General features: G+C 37.4%; 1 non-coding gene across 1 annotated transcript; it reads left to right on the top strand.

Annotated features, from left to right (window-relative positions):
• The first annotated feature begins 3403 nt into the window (after positions 1-3403).
• On the top strand, positions 3404-3474 carry TRNAG-GCC. The gene has a single exon. It is a non-coding gene; the product is annotated as a tRNA-Gly (tRNA).
• The last annotated feature ends 3904 nt before the right edge of the window (positions 3475-7378 follow it).

Below are 7378 nucleotides of genomic sequence, written 5' to 3'. Positions count from 1 at the left end.
ACTCCTCACAAAGTCCAGCCTCCCAAATGATCTGTTCTGCATATAGACTGAAAAGGTATAGAGACACATCCTGACACTCCTTTTCTGATTTTGAACCATGCAATGTTTTCTTGCTCTGTTCTGATAACTGTTTCCTGGTCCAAGTATAAGTTTCACATGAGTCATCAAGTGTTCTGAGATTCCCATGCTTCTCAAGGTTAGCCACAATTTGTTGTGATTTACACAGTCAAATGCCTTTATATAGTCAGTGAAACATGGATAGCAATTCCTCTGGTACTCTTTACTTTCAGCCTGACATTGACAATAACATCCCAAGTGCCACAGCCTCTTCTAAACCTGGCTATATTTCTGGTAGATTTCTGTTGATGTACTGTTCCAGTCATTTTTGAAAAATCTTCAGCAATATTTTGATTGTGTGTAATATTAGTGATATTGTTTGATAATGTCCACCCTCTGTAAGATCACCTGTTTTTGGAATGAGAATAAACGTTGATCTCTTCCAGTCCTTTGGCCAGGTAGTTATTCTCCAGATTTCTTGACACAACCTGGTGAGCACATCCAGGGCAGCATCTCTTTGCTGAAATATGCCAGTTGGTATCCTATCAATTTTGGGGGTCTTGGTTTTTGTCAGTTTCTTCAGAGCAGCTTGAACTTCTTCCTTCATCACCACTGCATCTTAATCACACGTCATTTCATCATTTTTTTTTCTGTGTCAGCCAATTCTTTTTGGTACAGTAACTCCTTCCATCTTCTTTTAATGCTTCCCGAGTCATTAAAAATTCTGCCCTTAAGTATTGAAACTTAAGTCTTGAATTTCATTTTCTTCAGCTTAAGAATCCAGAGTTTGTTCATTTGGCTCTTTTGATTTTCTGATTTCAACTGTTTCCACATTTGATTATAATGTTTTGTTTTGTTTCTTCAAGCTGCCCTTAAAATCTTCTGTTCAACTCCTTAACTTCCTGATTTTCCCCGTTTGTTTTGGATTCTCAGCACTTTAGTGAAATATTCAGATTCTCTTTGGACATCCATCTTTGTCTTTTCTTCTCTCCCTGTCTTTGTAATGACATTTTGAATTCTTCATAGATAGGGTCCTTAGATGACGGAAACAAGAGAGTCGGAGTTAGAGAGTGATTTGAAGATGTTTTGTTTTTATCTTTGAAGATGGAAGAAAGGGACAAGACTAGCCTTCAAAAGCTGAAGAAAAACAAAAGCAAGAAAATGGACTATCCCCTTAAAGGCCACCAATAAGGGGACCACTCTCCCAAAGAACCTCCAAAAAGAACAACTCTGTGAATATAAATTGAGCCCTCCAAGAACCTTATCTCAACTCTTCTAGAAATCTTCCTCTGTAAAGGTTCTTTTTGCATTTATGACATCTATAACTATAAAAGTAATACATATATGTTGTTTTTATGTTTCTTTCAATCCAAAAAGTCCATCATGCATTGTTGCTGCTGTAATAGGAAAAACAAAACCCCATAGAGAAAACATCCCACACAAAATTATTATAAGTAGTTATGAGATACTTTTTTTAATATGGCGATGGTTGCATAATTATGTAATAAAATATTTATTTGTACACTTAAAATTAATGCAAATTCTACTGTCTATAAATTATACTTATTGGAATAAAACCAAGGTGTCTGTGAAGCTATATTGCATCTGGACACTAGAAAAACATCCAATGCTTTACCTTCTTTTACCTTTTGGAGTCTTCTCACATTCCATAGCTTATAATCTCACTGTGCTCTGATTTTTGCTCCTATTGTAATATACCTATCTCTGACTTTTACTCTGCTATCTCTTTCTTCCATTTATAAGCACATTGCTACACTCATATAAGAAAGTTCTGGTGAGTGAGTGGTAAGAAGTTGCACTGCCAATGCAAAATCAGGTGATTTGAATCAGTAGAGGGATGTGCAATCTGTTTCCCTGTGATTTACTGTCTACTGGAAAGTCAGCTATAAGTCAGTTGTGACTCGATGGTACCTAACAACAACATACTCATATAATATAAAATAATCTCTATCTATAGAGTTTTAATTGAATCTGTTAAATACCCTTTGCAGTGTATGGTAATCTAAATCTACATTGTACTGAAGTTGAGTTCCAGAAGTAAGACACTCTTCCTTTCTAAGGTAATTAATTCTAATTTTGCCTTTAATTTTGGGAGAACACAATTCAACCTGTTCCCAGATATTGCTGTTTTAAAGGTTGAATTGTGTTCTCTCAAAATTAAAGGTAAAATTGTAACCTCTGGTACTTAAGAATACAACTTTATTTGGAAATTGCTGTTGTTGATTGTCGTCAAGTCGAGTTAAACTCATTGTGACTCTATGAACAAAAGACCTATTGTTTTCTCATAACTGTAGTGTTTTCTCCAAATTCATATAGTTTCCAGAGGCATGTGGTTTAGAGAGTGGACGCCACTGCTACTTACAAACCCATTTTACAACTGGGAGCTCCACCAGACACTGTCTACATTGGAAAACCATTTTGTTATTCGATGCCCCAATGACACAAGGTTCAGCATCACAGCAAACCCAGATTACTTCATACAGCACATTGACAAAGAGTGATGTACAAAGTGGAAGTATGTTCCTCTAAATTAACAACATTAGTCTCACATAGCAGTAGTTAAATATCATCAAGTCAAATATGACTCATAGTGATCCTGGCCCAAAAAGACCTGAACTCCGCTCTATAATTAACATCATTTCTGTATGTTCTTAGAGTTATTTTTTTTAAGATCAATTTATATTACAAATTGTTAACCTAAGGTCTCATCAAAGTAGGATCCAATCTGGGTTGTTGTTGTGGTTGTTGTTATGTGCCGTCGAGTCGTTTTCGACTCATAGCGACCCTATGCACAACAGCCCTAAACCCTGCTCTATCCTGCGCCAACCGCACTGCCTCTGACACACCCATCCCGATTACCCCAGTCACCGAATCAATCCATCTCATAGAGGGTCTTCCCCTCCTGCGCTGTCCCTCCACCCTCCCAAGCATGATGTCCCTCTCCAAGGACCCGTCCCTCCTTGCAACGTGTCCAAAGTATGTCAGATCAAGCCCCAGAATCCTTGCCTCCAAGGAGTAGCTTGGTTTAATCCTCTCCAAGATGAATCTGTTTGTTTTCCTGGCAGTCCATGGTACATTCAGTACCCTTCTCCAGCACCACAGCTCAAAAGCATCCACTCTCCTGTCCTCCCTAGTCATTGTCCAACTCTCTGATGCATAACAAGCGATTGCAAATACCATGACCTGTGTCAGGCGCACCTTAGTCTCCAGAGAGACACCGTTGTTCCTGAGTACATTAGAGATGTCCCTAACAGCAGACTTTTCCATCGCGATAAGCTTTTTGATTTCCTGACTGGCGGGAGAGGGCCGGGCGGGCACCAGCAGTGCATGGGTGGTTCAGTGGTAGAATTCTCTCCAGCCACGTGGGAAGCCCGGGTTCGATTCCCGGCCCATGCAGCCCAGCGCCGCCCCCCCCCCCCAATCTGAGTCGTGTCTTATAAAAAGAGAGAGAGAGAAGAAACACAGGAAGACAGACAGATATGACTATCATGTGAAGATTCATTTGCAAGTCAAGGAGGGGTGTTTGAGCTACCAGAATCTTAGAGAAGCAAGAAAGTATTTCCTTTTAAAGTCTTCAGAGAGATACTAACCATGACCTCTAGTCTCTAAAACTGTGAAACAATAAATTTCTGATGTTTAAAATCACCTCATTACTATTAGGTGCCATCAAATTGAGTATGACTTAAAGCCACCCTATGAACAAAAGATCTGAACTCTGTTTTAACCTGTGCTATCCACAAACTTCCTGACACACAAGAGCCCGCTGGAACAGTCACCATGTCAATCCATCTGGTCAAGGGCTTCCTCTCTTTTGCTGACCCTTCCTAGCATCATGTTCCTCTCTGAGGAATAGCCCCTCCTAATAACATGCTCAAAGTATGTGAGGTGAAGCCTCATCATTCCTGCCTCCAAACAACACTCTAGCTGTACCCTCTCCAAGACATATTTGCTTGTTTTTTTGGCTGCCCATGGGATGTTCCGTGCTCTTGCCCAAGACCACAGTGCAAAGGTATCAATTCTGAAAAGACTTGTTCTGTGATATTAGGAAAGCTCACGAAACAAAAATAATTTATTAGAATTTTCTTTCCTGATTGAAAAATGTCTTTAATTTTTTATGAAATTTAATCACACTGAATATAATAAACACCTAGATTTCTGTTCCTAGTATTGAATTTGGGGGTGATTATTATTTTCAATATAATTTATGTTTGATTCAAAGGTAAGATATTTCCTGAAAAGTTTTCCAGGGCAGCAATAATTCTATCTAGTGTTTGTTGCAAGTGTAACCTCAGCAAGTAGTTGTTTTTATAAATTAGCCTTGGTATTACCTAACTAATGAATATGGATGTGTCCAGTTTTTCTATTCCCTTTCAGGGCAAGCACATCTGGTACTTAGAAGCATTACTGCAATCTCACATAAAGAGGATCAGTTGATGAAGCTTCTTGAATATCCCAAGTGCTCACTGAAAGTAACTTGGCTTGCTCTGAATACTCCATTTCATGCACAAATATACTGTGTGAGTGTCTAAAGCTGCACAGACCTTTCTGATAGTTTTTTTTTCCCTTGTTGCTTCGGCCAGTATCAAAGGCTTTTCTCTATCTCCTTGGTTCATTAGCTGGATCCCAGGGTATCTTCCAAGTCTGATGCAGTTAAGAGACTGAACATCAATAGCGCCATCTGCCCCACCGGAAGTGATTTTGCCATCTGGCTTCAGGAAATTGGGGCATATCTTACTGGTTCAAAGTGAACTGGTAGTAAATCTGTCTTCTATGGTAGTGAAAAACAATAAAGAAGTCTGCTTTCTAAAGATATGCATGTCTTTGGCACGATTTTCAGCATCATGTTACCTATTTTTATTTATCGGGAAGCCAAACTATATTTTTTTTCTGCTGTTCTATTATTCTTTATGAACACCTATTTATCTCACAATATTTTATGTTTTATCTCTAATATGAGAAGTACATGTAAATTTTATTAACTAATTACAAATATTACTGGGTTCAGAGAAACCATGAGAAGCATGATGTTGGATAGCCCAGCGGAGATCCATCTTGAACCCAAACCTGCCCTGATACTAAGGTGTTGTGCCTGCCTGCTTTCCAGTCCTTGAGTTGGCTCAGTGGTTAAGTGCTTGATTATTAATCAAAAGGTCAGTTGTTTGACTTCTCAGTGACTCCACTGGAGAAAAGACCTGTTGGTCTCTTTCTGAGAAGATTATAACCTAGGAAATCATATCGATCAGTTCTGCTCTATTCTACCTGGTTACTGTGAGTCAGAATCAACTTTATAACACCAACTTGCTTGGCTAATTCTTTCCTGTTCTGACGCTATTCACTTAAATACTGTGATCAAAGGAAGTTAGATTAATATTACTTTCAGGTTTTATTCCTAAAAGAAATTTTTAATTAGAAGAAAACAACAGCAGTACTTACATGCTAATATTTTCCAGAGCCAGCAGAGAGAGAACTAAAACATGTCATGAATTTTGTTTTGTTTTGTTGTTTCAAAGCTATTAGTCATTCTGGTTCTTAGCTCTTTCTAAATTACAAATATTGTTTTGTCTGCTTACTTGTAAGCAGTATGCTTCAAGCCAACCTATCAGTATACATTTTGGCAGAATAGATGAAAAAGCCTGTAAATGTGTTTTAAAAAGAAAGATTATTAACTAGTTGAAATTTCTTATCATTTCCAATAATATGACTCAGTCAGAAGGGAAAGCAGGCTAAGGCCAGATGTGTCACCATCTCAGCTGAGAAATAAATAATTCCAGAAGGAAATTTTCTTTTGTTTAAAATCATAAGCAAATGTAATCTCATCTTTATTGCATATGGCATCAGATATCTTTAGGGTACAACAGCAAGGCACCATTTCCATCATCAACTCTCCAGATGAAATTATCAAATGAATGTTTTAGAAATCTTATAAAATTAATTTGAGAAGTCATTTTCTATGATAAACTGTGTACAAGAAAATCAACAACAAACATGTCTTTTCTATGTGTCCTCTGAAACCAAAAGTGTTCTTTTTAACCCTATTTGTGTAATTCTAGTTTAAAGAGATGGCCATTATTTTAGTTTACCGAGTAACTGAGTTATTACATTTCAAAGAACGTGTATAGATACATACCAAAATAATATGCTGGCTCAAATGGAGACAACAAAAAGCAGTGGTTAGTAATCACTCATTTTAATCGAGAGAAAGCTTTTTCATAGCATTCTTTCTCGTTATCTAATCGACTGCAATGGATTTAGGTTCATCTGGTGCCAGTGTCATAAGAGCAAAATATTGGCTTACCATCAAGAAACTATTATTGGAAAGTGAAGAATATTTTATATCTGGTTTGTTAGCCACTTTCCACATGCTAATATTCTAGGAGTGTCTGAGTTCTGGCACTGACTGAATGAACAAGATTTTTATTGAAATTTCACCAGTCATTCATAAACAACCTGTGTATATAACACAAGGATGAACTCGCATTGTGAAAATAGTCTATAAATACAAATACCTTGTCTTATTATCTCAAAACAGCAATATTGCATTATCACACAATTTTTTTCTCATCATTCTTCAATACCACCAGTCCATCTGTCAGTTACTTATGTCAAAAAGTCTTTATCTTTTCACTCATCTACAGAAATACTTCCATTGCTTCCTCCAAGATAGACTTGCTTTGCTTTTGGCAGTCTATGGGATATTTATCACTTTTGTCCAACACCAAAATTCAAAGGCATTGATTCTTCTGCTGTCATCCTTGGTCATTGTCCAATTTTCAGATGCATAGGAAGCAACTGGATGATGCAGAGGATTGGTGATATTTCCTCTCACATACTTTGGTCATGTTGTCAGAAGGGATTTGCCCTTGATAAAATATCTCATGCTGGGAAGTGTGGAGGGTTAGATAAAGAAAAGACCTTTGACAAGATGGACTGACACAGTGACTTTAGCAATGGCCTGGAGCATATCAGAGATCATGAGGCTGGTGTGGGGTAGAGTGCAGTTCAGATCTGTTGTTTGTGGGTCACTATGAATCGTAATCAATTTGACAGCACCTAACAATAACAAGAAATTACTGTTGATTTTATATCCAAATGATTTCTGAACTAACTTGCCTTAAAGTACACTTTCATGACAAAGGAGACTTTCTAACATGCTACAATATTAACCCAACTAATTTTCTTACTTTCATTCATGTTCTTCATAGGTCACTATTCCTCAGCATTTAGAGGACATTTCAGATGTAAATTGTATCATGTAGTTTTCTTGATTAAAGCTTCCTTTTTTTTTTATCCTAGGATAAAA

Source organism: Elephantulus edwardii, unplaced genomic scaffold (genome assembly GCF_000299155.1).
Source record: "Elephantulus edwardii isolate Elephantulus edwardi_28Jun2011 unplaced genomic scaffold, EleEdw1.0 scaffold00065, whole genome shotgun sequence".
NCBI classification, from domain to species: domain Eukaryota; kingdom Metazoa; phylum Chordata; class Mammalia; order Macroscelidea; family Macroscelididae; genus Elephantulus; species Elephantulus edwardii.
Note: the sequence above shows the minus strand (reverse complement) of the source record. Positions and strands in the feature narration are given on the sequence as shown.